Source organism: Terrapene carolina, unplaced genomic scaffold, assembly GCF_002925995.2.
Source record: "Terrapene carolina triunguis isolate 2854851 unplaced genomic scaffold, T_m_triunguis-2.0 Scaffold119, whole genome shotgun sequence".
NCBI classification, from domain to species: Eukaryota; Metazoa; Chordata; order Testudines; family Emydidae; genus Terrapene; species Terrapene triunguis.
Genome location: NW_020664470.1, coordinates 1,647,488 through 1,660,807, shown reverse-complemented (window position 1 = coordinate 1,660,807; position 13,320 = coordinate 1,647,488). Strand labels below are relative to the sequence as shown.

At 45.2% G+C, this 13,320-nt stretch overlaps 1 pseudogene; it reads right to left on the bottom strand.

Annotated features, from left to right (window-relative positions):
- Positions 1 to 6,976: 6,976 nt before the first annotated feature.
- LOC112104728 lies at positions 6,977 to 7,783 on the bottom strand (annotated as a pseudogene).
- Between the last annotated feature and the right edge of the window lie 5,537 nt (positions 7,784 to 13,320).

The window sequence follows — 13,320 nt, the reverse complement described above, 5'->3', positions numbered from 1 at the left end:
TTGGTTGCAACATGTCAGAGGCTGTTTATTCTCAAGCAATATTGCAAGGGGAGAGTGCACAATGGCAGGTCTCTGTTAGATAAACAATTAAGTCAAACACTTATACCTTTTGTGACATACAGTAAATCAACAACTGCATTTTGTTTATACATATTCCTTTCTGATATCTTACTTTTCTCAGCAATTTCTGCTATAGTCTGCATTCTATTCTTATCTAACACAAGGTCAAAAAACAGCATCTCTTACAGTTCTTTTCCACTCGAGAAAATGTCAGCGAGACAATCAGAGATTTTAGTTTGGACAGGAGACAGGTCTGGCATAGAGAGGTGGGTTTGTAAATTATCAGCACAGAGATCGTAGATGAATTTTTGCTTGTTGATGAGATCACCCAGAGATAAGGTGGAGAGGGTGGAGAGAAGGGGACCAAGGATGCAACCCTGTGGTACCCCCACAGAAAGCAGAAGAGCGGATAAGGGAGATCCTTTAAGGACATGCTGAAGGTATGATTAGAGGTAGGAGGAGAACCAGAAGAGGATAGAGCAAGGTTGGCAACAGAGAATAAGATTTCAAGAAGAGCATGGTCAATGCTTTTGAAAGTGGCTGACATCAAGGAGGATGAGACTGAAGTAATGATTTTGATATCTGGCTAGGAAGAAGTCATTAGAGACTTTGATGAGAGGGATTTCAGTGGAGTGCAGGGTATGTCTACACTACGGGATTAATCTGAATTTATATAATTCAAATTTGGGAAACAGATTGTATAAAGTCGAACGTATGCGGCCACACTAAGCACATTAATTCGGCGGTGTGCCTCCATGTACCGGGGCTAGTGTCGATTTCTGGAGCGTTGCACTGTGGGTAGCTATCCCATAGCTATCCCATAGTTCCGGGAGTCTCCCCCACCCATTGGAATTCTGGGTTGAGATCCCAGTGCCTGATGGGACAAAAAACATAGTCGCAGGTGGTTCTGGGTACAGCCTTACCCCTCCCTCCCTCCATGAAAGCAACGGACGGCAGACAACCATTTCGCGCCTTTTTTCCTGGGTGAACACTGCAGACTCCATACCACGGCAAGCATGGAGCCCGCACAGCTCAAGACAGCAGTCATGAACATTGTAAACACATCGCACGTTCTCGTGGAGTTTATGCTGAGCCAGGACCAGAAAAACGAGGTGAGGAGGCGGCGGCGGCGGCAGCGCAGCAACAAGCATGATGAGGACATGGACATGTACATGGACACAGAATTCTCTCAAACCGCGGGCCCCGGTGCTTTGGAGATCATGTTGTTAATGGGACAGGTTCTATCCATGGAACGCTGATTCTGGGCAAGGGAAACAAGCACAGACTGATGGGACCGCATAGTGTTGCAGGTGTGGGATGATTCCCAGTGGCTGCGGAACTTTCGCATGCGTAAGGGCACTTTCATGGAACTTTGTGACTTGCTGTCCCCTGCCCTGAAACGCCAGAATACCAAGATGAGAGCAGCCCTCACAGTTGAGAAGCGAGTGGCGATAGCCCTGTGGAAGCTTGCAACGCCAGACAGCTACCGGTCAGTCGGGAATCAATTTGGAGTGGGCAAATCTACTGTGGGGGCTGCTGTGATGCAAGTAGCCAAAGCAATCACTGAGCTGCTGCTACGAAAGGTAGTGGCTCTAGGAAATGTGCAGGTCATAGTGGATGGCTTTGCTGCAATGGGATTCCCTAACTGTGGTGGGGCGTAGATGGAACCCATATCCCTATCTTGGCACCGGAACACTTTTCAATGGTGCTGCAAGCACTTGTGGATCACAAGGGACGTTTCACCAACATCAACGTGGGCTGGCCGGGAAGGGTTCATGACGCTCGCATCTTCAGGAACACTACTCTGTTTAAAGGGCTGCAGCAAGGGACTTACTTCCCGGACCAGAAAATAACCGTTGGGGATGTTGAAATGCCAATAGTTATTCTTGGGGACCCAGCCTACCCTTTAATGCCATGGCTCATGAAGCCATACACAGGCAGCCTGGACAGGAGTCAGGAGCTGTTCAACTACAGGCTGAGCAAGTGCAGAATGGTGGTAGAATGTGCATTTGGCCATTTAAAAGGTCGCTGGCGATCGTTACTGACTCGCTCAGACCTCAGCCAAACCAATCTCCCCATTGTTATTTCTGCTTGCTGTGTGCTCCACAATCTCTGTGAAAGTAAGGGAGAGACCTTTATGGCGGGGTGGGAGGCTGAGGCAAATCGCCTGGCTGCTGATTACGCGCAGCCAGACACCAGGAAGCGCTGTGCATCAGAGAAGCTTAGAAAACCAGTTTCATTACTGGCCAGGCTACAGTGTGAAATATCTGTTTGTTTCTCCTTCTTGAAAACCCGCCCCCTTTATTGACTCATTCTCTGTAAGGAACCCACCCTCCCCCTTCCCCCAGCTTGCTTTCAAACCAAATAAAGTCACTATCATTTAAAAATCATTTATTCTTTATTAATTGATTATAAAAAGAGGGAGGGAACCTGGGTGGGGTTTGGGAGGAGGATCGGCGGGAAGGAAAAGGCCACTAAAAAAAGGTTTAAAAAATGACAGCCTTTTGCTTGGGCTGTCCACTGGGGTGGAATGGGAAGGTGTACGGAGCCTCCCCCCCCCCGTGTTCTTACACATCTGGGTGAGGAGGCTATGGAACATGGTGATGGGGGAGGGGGGTTATACGGGGCTGTAGCGGCACTCTGTTATCCTGCTGCCATTCCTGAAGCTCCACCAGACGCTGGACCATGTCTGTTTGCTCACGCAGCAGCCCCAGCGTTGCATCCTGCCTCCTCTGATCTTCCTGCTGCCACCTCTCATCTCGAGCGTCTCTCCTCTCCTCACGTTGGTCCCTCCTGTCCTCACGTTGGTCCCTCATGTCCTCACGTTGATCCCTCCTGTCCTCACGTTCACTGGCTTCTTTCCTATACTTTGAAACCGTGTCCTTCCACTCATTCAGATGAGCTCTGTCACTGCGGGTGGATTCCATGATTTCTGCGAACATATCGTCTTGCGTCTTCTTTTTCTGACGCCTTATCTGTGATATCCTTTGGGACGGAGGAGGGAGGCTTGAAGAATTTGCAGCTGCTGGAGGGAGGGAAAAAAGGAGAGAATTTTTTAAAAAGATACATTTTGCAGAACAATACTTACACTCTTTCACGGTGACCAACACTATTCACATTACATTGCACATGTGATTTCTGTGCAAGGTCGCATTTTGCCTCTTAATATTGAGTGCCTGTGGCTTTGCTGCTAGAGATCACAGACACAGGTCTGGGCAACAGAATTCGGCTTGCATGCGGCCTTGGTAAGCCATTGTCTTTCGGCTTCTGCGCCCTCCTTTCCCACATACCAAGCAAGGCCCGTTGAGTGCTGCGGTTTTCCTGTTAACCTTCAGCAGCAGAAAACAAACTAACTCCCCCATCCAATTTTCTGGATGATCGCTTTATCCCTCCCCCCACCGTGTGGCTGGTATCAGGGAAGATCCCTGCAGGAACCAAACTAACACCCCCCACCCCGCCATGAATTCTCTGGGATGATCGCTTTACCCCTCCCCCCACCACGTGGCTGGTATCAGGGAAGATCCCTGCTAGCCAAACGCGAAAAGCTCTGGGCCAATTCCCCCCCCCGCCCTAATCATAGTATCTTAGAAGACCTCAGGAGATCATCTAGTCCAACCACCTGCTCAAAGCAGAACCAACCCCAACTAAATCATCTCAGCCAGGGCTTTGTCAAGCCAGACATTACAAACAACCTGTTACTTAATCTTACTTAAAAACCTCCTGTCATAAATATATTGCTAAGAGTAGCATACAATCCCTCTTTTACCTGCAAAGGGTTAAGCTCAAATAACCTGGTTAGCACCTGACCAAAAAGGACCAATAAGGGGAGAAGATACTTTCAAAACTCTGGGGGGAAGGTTTTTGCTTTGTTCTCTCTGGGTCAGTGAGGAGCCAGGGCAGGGGGAATACATCTAAAGCCATACCTGAACTAAGCATCTAAGATTACAAATTGTAAGTAATAGGAAGGAAATGTGTTAGATTATCTTTTATTTTAGCTTGTGAATTTTCCCTAGGCTAAGAGGGAGGTTTATTCCTGTTTTTTGTAAGTTTAACATTTTGCCTAGAGGGGAATCCTCTGTGTTTTGAATCTGATTGCCCTGTAAAATTACCTTCCATCCTGACTTTACAGAGGTGCTTCTTTTACTTTTTCTTTATAATAAAGTTCTGCTTTTAAGAACCTGATTGGTTTTTAGTGTCCTAAAAACCCAAGAGGCTGGTCTGTGCTCACCTATTTGGTTGGTATATTATTCTCAAGTCCCCCCAGGAAAGACGGTGAAGGGGCTTGGGGGGATATTTTGGGGAACAGGAACTCCATATGGTTGTTTTCCTTGAATCTTTGTCTAACTCACTTGATGGTGGCAGCGATACCGTCCAAGGACAAGAAAGAATTTGTGCCTTGGGGAAGTTTTTAACCTAAGCTGGTAGAAATAAGTTTAGGGGTGTCTTTCATACGGGTCCCCACATGTGTACCTAAAGTTCAGAGTCGGGAGGGAACCCTGCCGCCTCCTGTTATTTAATCTTTTACAGCTAACTCTCCAAGGTCACCATCGACTTACTCTCTTCCATTCTCATGGTCTGCTAATTCTTTTCTCCTCCTCCCATCCTGATTAGCAAAGCTGTAACTGCAGCAATTTGACCTTGCCTATGAAAGGCCTGACAATTATTCCTAGCTATGTGGTATTGTTTTTAATTAATGGGGGCTAATGACACCCAAAATGGCTGTGGTTTAGTTTGGTCAAGTTCTGGGATTACATTCATCACTGTAGCTACCTAATGATCCCATCTAGCAACCTGATGACAATTGGCCCTTGTATCATGTATCTAAGCTTGGCAGAATTTGATTGTTTCCCCTATAATTTCAACATATAATAATGTTTATTTTAAGCATATTTTTTCATTTTTTATTGATTTACATTTTCATAGTTTTGCAAAATTATGGGTTTAAGTATATTTTTCTTGATTTTTTATCAATTTACAGTTGCAGAAAATTATGGGGGTTAGGCAGTATGGGGGTGAGAAATAATTATTTTATGACAGTAGGTGTTGAGATTCAAAAAGCTAAAACTTTATAACAGTTAAAACACGAACTCTTAACGTCACTTGTCAAAATACTCAAAGTAAATATGCTTAAAACACTCTAGTAAATTCTCAAACAGCATTGTTCTTGCTTTGCCTAGCTGTACATTTTGATTATCAATTAAAATATTTTTCATTGGTTTATGTGTGTGTGGTGAAATCAACATTTACCAATACAAATCTAATCCTTCCAAGCCTAAATATAGCCAACACTTCCTCATTGCTTAACCTTTCCAGACTTCCTGATACCCGCAATATGCAATATGCCCACAATCTACTGTGTACCAAATGTATCTGCTAAGAATTCAACTGTGATGCTAACCATCTCCTAAAATGTATCGTAACCCTAATTATATCCATAATGCTAATGATAAATCTAACAGTAATTCTAACCCTAATTGTACCCCAACCCTAACACTAGGCCTAGCACAACCCCTAAACCTAACTCTAATCCTAAACTAAAGGTCACATTTTAAATGGTGCCTAGTAGTATTTTCAAAAGAACCTAGGCACCTAAATGAAATCAATGAATTTGAGGTGCCTTGGTGTTTTAGAAAATCCCATTAGGTGCCAAAATACCTGTAAAAATCAGGCCCTAAATCTAATGGTAACCCCACAATTGTATATTCTTATTGTAACCCTTAACCCTCAGCATAACCCCAACCCTAACACTAAACCTAATCCTAAATGGAGCTCTAACCCTAATGATACCCCTAACCCTACACCTACCATGAACCCTAACCCAAACACTAACCTGAATCATAGTTTAAATTCCACAGATTTAGATTCAAACTTCTTATCCTCAACTTCAAGGCTGTTCAGACTGCTTCCCAGCCTTATTTATCCGGTCCCATTACGATCCCTCCACACCTTTCATTCTACCAATGACACCAGCCTTTAGCACCTGTTTGTCTGTTTCTACCACAAATTTCTCTGCCCTTGCCTCCATGCTGGCCCTTTCTCATGGAATGCCCTCCCTGAACTGATCTACAAGGACATTGTTCTGTCCTCTTCCCAAGCCTTCCTCAAGGCCCATCTCTAGAGTAACAGTATGTGCATGGCTGCGGATGGACTTCCTAAGCTCTTAATGCAACCAAGGGTATGAGACATATGACTTTGGAGACAAGAACATGACCCTGGGATTGAGAAGATAGTGGGAAGGGATTCTTCACCATATAGAGGGCCCAGCCACAGACTGGAGATACAAGTACATAAATAGTAGGAAAAATAATATATGTGTGAGAATTTCCTTATCTCCCTTTTCTCATTTTTAGAGACCAGTTTACACAGTTAAGTTTCTATAGATAGATAGATAAGATAGGAATATGCTAGAATTTTTGTTTAAATTAAAACAAGGGGTAGACTGAAGGTTGCCTGTGTAACTTACATTTTTTTCCTCTTCACTTTTGAATGCTTAACTGTGCTACTTAATAGTTCTTTCTAAAATTTCACCATTCCCACTCTGTCCCCTCAACATTCTCATGTAGATAACATTATCATTCTCAGAGACAATCATCACACCCAAAAATGTATTTCGGTACTTTGACGGAAGTAATAGTAATAAGAGATTTCCATAATTTCTATTTATTAGCCATAAAATTGTGCATGGCACTGTAGAAGCAAGCAAAACACAGGAGATCAGATCCTCAGGTGGGGTAAATTGGTGTAGCTCCATTTAAATAAACTGAGCTATACTGATTTACATGGACTGAGGAACTGACCCAGGGAGATAAATTGTGCCTTCAATCACACCAGTGTGAACTCCAGAGATACTTCATGGATAATGCAGAATTATTCCATAGATGCTTCAGAGGTTTTCCATAGATATTCCATATTTACTCTAAAAATACTCCAGCATTTCCCTTAGATACTCTAGAGTTATTCCATAGATGACAAAGATGACTATGATGTGGGTGATGCAGGCGGCGGCTGCTTTGCTCTTCCCTTTCAGGGAGTGCATTCTCAGCTTGGCCAGAAGCACAGTGTATGAGATGACCAGGAGAAGGAAGGGCATCAATATGACCAGTCCGTTGTTGGCGAATGTCAGTAGCTCCATTGTGTAGGTATCAGTGCAGGCCAGTCTGATGACTTGATGCACGTCACAGAATAAATTGTTCAGAACATTGGGGCCACAGAATGGGAGGCGGATGGTCAGACCCACCAAGATAGCGACATGCACAAAGCCTCCTGTCCATGCTGCCCCCACCTGGACACAGCAGACCCTTCTGCTCACCAGGCTCATGTAGTGGAGGGGCATGCAGATGGCCATGTACCTCATAGGCCATGAACATCAGCAGGAACATCTCAGCTGCCCCCAAGAAGTGGAGGAAGAAGAGCTGTGCCATGCAGCCCACATAGAAGATGGTCTTGTGCTCATAGAAGAAGTCACCCAGCATCTTTGGGGAGGAGGGGGGAGGGTGACGGAAGAGTAGCAGATGCCCAGGAGGGCCAGTTTGGCCAGGAGGAAGTACATGGGGGACCCTAGGCTCAGGTCTCCTTGTATGGCGAGAATGATGGGGACATTGCCTAGGAGAATCAGCAAGTAGAGTGGCATGAAGAGGAGGAAGAGGATGAGCTGAACCTCCCAGGCCTGGGAGAGACCCAGGAGCACAAACTCAGCCACACTTGTCCCATTTCCTTGGTCCATATCTCTGTAACTCACACAGCAGAAGACAGGGGAGAGGACCATGAATAAAGGCCTTATCATAATGTCACATGCCCCATAGTTACAAGGCAGCCAGACCTAGAGGATGTGTGTGGGTTACACCTCAGTGAGTGGGTATTAGGAGGTAGAATATGGTGTTGCTTACTGTCCAATGGGAAAAATTCTGCCCCCACTCACTCATACTGGGGTTCTTCCCCATTGGCTTCCACACTGGTAGCATAATGAGTATGAGGAACACCACGCTGGATGGGACCAATGGTCCATTTCAGCCCCCATGCTGGACAGGACATATTTCTACATCTTTTTTCCCATCCCCTGACACAAATCAATGGGATCAAACCAACGGACCCATCTAGCTTTGTATCCTTCTTCCACTGATCATTCATCCATCTAAACTGATAGCCCCATCTCTCTGCCCATGCCATATAAACACCTGTAGTCCAGCAGCTTGCCTCATTTCTTCACTGCAGTAGAGCAATGGCTCCTCTGTTCTCATATCCCCACCTTCCTACCATGAAGGATCATATTCGCAGTCCATCCAGTACAGTATCCGCTTCCCCTCTATGCACTGGACCAAACCATTGACCTATCTAATAATGATATGTAGCTCCTATGAGTTTAATCAGCAGATATTCAAGCACTTTACTAAGAATATCATTAGCAACATTTTACAAATTGGGAAACTGAGGCACAAGGATTGGAAGTGACTTGACCTAGGTCATATAGGAGGTCAATGGCAGAGCCAGTGTTTAACAGCCAGGTCTCCTGAGATCCACTCCAATGACATAACCATTAGACGACACGTAGTCTGGGGCCCCATATTTCTGCCACATCAGAATAGCTGTTTGCAGTGGTGTTGTAGCCATGTCGGTCCCAGGTCATTAAAGAGACAAGGTGGGTGAAGCAACATCTTTATTGGACCAACTTCTGTTGGTGAAAGAGACAAACTTTTGAGCTATAAGCCCTGATGAACAAGTCTTTCATCAACAGAACTTGGTCCAATAAAGCTATTACCTCACCCACCTTTTCTCTCTAACATCAGAATAAAGCAATCGTTCATATATGGTTTCCCTATGTCCAGCATAGAGGTGTCTAGAACTTGGAAAGTACATTCTGCAGGAAATTCTGGCATTTCAAATTGTATTATCATTCCAAATCAGAATGTAAGAATGGTCACACTGGGTCATACCAATGGTCTATCTAGTCCAGTATCCTGTCTCTGACAGTGGCCACTATCAGGTGCATCAGAGGGAATGAACAGAACAGGGCAATTTTGAGTGATCCACCCTGTCATCCAGTCCCAGGTTTTGGCAGTTGGAGGTTTAGGGATACTCAGAACATAGGTGCATCCCTGACCCTTTGGGCTATGCTCCATGAATTTATCTAATTATTTGTATAAGAACATAAACAAAAAAAATTAGAAAATCCCACAAATTATTTTTTCAAAAATATTTCATTTTGCATCAACTAAAATAATCAGTTTTGATCAAATCAAAATATTTCATTCTGATTTAGACATTTTATTTCATACTTACTCTAATTTATAATAAATTTAATATAATATTCAAGCAAAAATCATTTTGAAAAGACAAATTGGAATGTTCTGTTCCAAAGATCAAAATATTCCAATTTTGACCTTATCAAAACACTGCATTTCAATTTTTTTCAACAATGTTTCACTGAAATTGACACACTCCCATGGAAAATTTAGATTTAATTGAAATGCCATTTTTGCAACTGGAAAAAAAAATTGTCAGTTCGAGTCCAGTACCTTTGTTATCTGTAGTAATAGACCAATTTTCCATCAAGTCTGGAACAACCAGTTTCAGATTATTCAGATCTGGCAAGGTCTAAATGCTCACATATAGCAATACTACATTTTGCAGGGCTGACTCATGGAGGGATACTGCCCTGAGATCTGCTTATCTCATCCACTCATACAAAAACATTCCATTTACATTTTCCCCCAATCTCTGCACAAGTGCACAATAGTCTCTCTAGCCTGGCTTTTAGCTGGCTCTTGTTAGCAATCGGGGGCTTTAAACTATGCAGATGAAAATCATGATTTCCTCTGCTGTGCCGGGCTTTGGTAGATCATGGATCACAGAGCATTACTTCAGACAGAATAGAAACAACTGGGACGGGACTGTAGTTCAGAATTCAGGGGCACTGGCAGAACTGAGCGTGGGGAGCCAAAGACTGGAATAACAATGAGTGCTGGGGATCGGGAATGAGGGACATATTCAGACGTGTGTGGTGTAGACACAGTTTAGGATAGACTGAGCTTGATGTCAGGATTAAGGGGCATTCGCAGAGCAATGGAGGGGCAATGATGTCAGGGCTCATTTAGCAGGTGATCCCCTGGGAAAAGTACAGCATTCTTTGGGGAGGCCAGAATTGAGATCGCAGATGAGGGAGGGAAGAGATGCAGATAAGGGTGAGGGACCTCTGCAGGGGAAGTGGCTGCAGTTAGGTCAGCATTGAGCCGCATCAACAGAGCTCTGGGGGGAGGGGGCAGGGAGCCAAAGCCCGGGTTTGGTGCGAGGGCTGAAGGTTGGGACTGAGAGTCACCAGCAGAGATGTGTGGAGTGGAAGTCCAGGGCAGGATAGGAGGGGGATATGTGCAGTGGCCCAGGACTTGGCTAGGCTATGCCTGCTGTGACGAGAGGCAGAGGCAAACCAACACAATGGAGATAACCCTAAATTTTTAATTTCAAAAATGGAAAACTAACATCCAATGCTTACCTAGGAAAATCATAAACTGTAAATTACCATCACAATAAAAGACATTTTTCAACAGCCTGCTTTCTCAACCCAACAGGGAATTAGCTCCTCTCCCTGCTTTGCGATGATCCTTTGCTTCGACACTGCTGTGACCTCAACTCTTTCCAACAGGACCACCCACAGGTGACAGCTCCTCACGCACACCTGTTCCCCAGCACCCAAACTGTATCCCTCCATCAGGGTCCCAATGGGCAACTTCACCTGTCATAAGCTTGGTGCCCCTTGCAGCTAGGGTCCTTGCACACAACCCTCCACGGACCTACCTCTCCCAGCTCCTCAGCAAATCCCCTTTTTGCCAAGTGCTGTCCCTTTTCATTTCCTTCTTGTCCACCCGCCTTTCCACTGCCTCCTCTCTCAAGACCCTTCCCCCAGCTGGGTCTGCCCTCTCACAGCCTGGCTCTCTCTCCAGCACAGCACTCTACACTGCTGCATCACAGCTGCAGGCCCTAACAGAATCCCTGCTGCAGGTGCTGGTGCCAGGGCCAGGGTTACTGCACATGGATCTAGAATGACTATGGGACACCAGCAGACCTAGGGAGCCTGGAATAGCCTGCAGGACTGAGGATGGGGAGTGAGGGGAATTGGCAGAACTGAGCATGTGCAGTGAGGAGGATGGCTCATGGCAGAGATAGCAGGGGGCTATAGGTTGAGACTGAGGTGCATTGACAGGACAGTGAGTGGGGGAGCCCAAGGCTGGAACAACAGTGGGGCTGTGGGTAGAGATTCAGGGACATTGGCAGAGCTGAGTGGGTGGGTGGGAGAAGCCCAAAGCTAGGCTAGCAGGGGGCTGTGGGTCAGGCTTGAGGGGCACCGGCAGAGCTGTCAGAGTGGGAAGCCCAGGACTGGGGGTTGTGTGTCAGGAGCTGGGGCAAATCACCAAAGCTGCGAGTAGGCAAAATGATTCTAAAACACAGGCCAGCTATTTCTCTTACCCTGTTTCTTTCCTCCCTTTCCAGTTTGCCAAGAGGAGCTGTGACAATCTGAAGGACATGCACCGTACAGAGGAAGAAGAACTATTGTGGGGGAGCATGAGATGGGCAGCGAACAAGATGTGGTGAAAGCAAAGGAAAACATCTAATGCACAGGAAAGTTGGCTGCCTGTGTTGGGACCTGGGAGACAGTGAAACGCTTTGGCCAAAGCAGCTGATCTTTTCATCAGTTTGATGGGAAAGGGAACTGGGTACCAAACAGTGATAGAGTCAATTTCACCAGTAGGTTGCTGGATCAAATCAATCCAGAGTTTAAGGCCAGAAGGGACCATTATGATAACCTAATCTGACCTCCTGCATAACAGAGACAAGAGATTTTCCCCTACTGATTCCTCCATCAGTCCCAATACCTGCTGTTTGCAAGAAAGCATATCCTTTAGAAGGAGATGTCTGAACTGGATTTAAAGTCTTCACTTGACAGGGATTTTCTGACCATTATGTGGGTTTTGGTGTATTCCCCATTTTGGCAGGTGACCTCATCTGAAAAATGCAACCCCCTGCTCATGTGCTCAGCAGAGAGGCCAGTAACAGAATGGGCCATGAGCTGTATCTACCCTGTGCTTGCAAATAATCTTGCTTGCCAGAAAATTTCACTGCAGCCTGGGGTTGCCATGAGGATGGTAATAATATCATTTTGCCTTTACCCAACACTTTCCATTTTAATACCTACGAAGGTGGCTGTACTAGAAAGAGAGCCTGAGACATTAGGCCTGGTATAAGAGACCCGCTATGAGGCCCGAGACCTGAACTAAAGTAGTGGTCAAGCCTTGCTAATATAAAGCAAACTTAGCAAAAGTCAGGCTGTGAGCAGAAGTCAGGCTCTGCCTGCATGCAGGCTCACAGAACCTAGCAAGAGCAGGGCTGATATTGCAAAAACACACATATTCCTGAGAAGTGCTAGGCACAGGACACTCACACAAACACATTCTAGAAGAGCGGTACCAGAACACCCCGATACCAAGTATGGTACAAACACACTTCCCGAAGATAGGAAAATGTTGACCTTTCTTAGAGATAAGGTCAGGATAACAGTGTGATGGATAAAGATGTTTCGCTCAAACCAACATGTACAAGGTAAATGGTGGTAACACATCAGGGGGCAATATGTAACTTCTTTGAATCAGTGTATCAGTGTATAAAGAGGGGTCTCGGGGGGGACCCACCATTCACTAAGCTGAATCTATTGCAACAGGCATACACATGCTATTGTAACTGTAGACACTGATCTGGGGAGCTAGGACTGTGCTTAGTTGACAATAAACTTGGCAGGGGGTGCCTTCACTACTAAACCAAGTCTTGTGGTCTTTGTGGGCTGTGCGAACAAGGTCTGCTGTGTCAGCTATCTGTCAGCTAACGAATAACTACAGTGGCTAGGTATCACTGTCCCCTATTAACTGAAACACAGAGAAACTCAGTGCCAGCACTGAATAGAACCCAGACATACAATAAAATAAAAAGTCTAAATCAAAATATTTTGATTGACCCAAACTGATTTTTTCCCCCAAAATTTCCCTTCATGAGAAATTCAAAATTTGACATGTTGTTCTGGTTTGGAATGATTTTTTTTCAATGTCAGAATTCCCTGTGAAACCAGAAATTCCGGTTCCCAACCAGCTCTGTTATTTAGGCACCTAAAGAGAGATGCCTACTGTGATTTTCAAATGTTCCAAAGCAGGCTAGGCATTTAGCTCCCATGGAAATCAAGGAACTCCCAACCAGAGGGCAGTTCCATGTAGGAAACTCAGA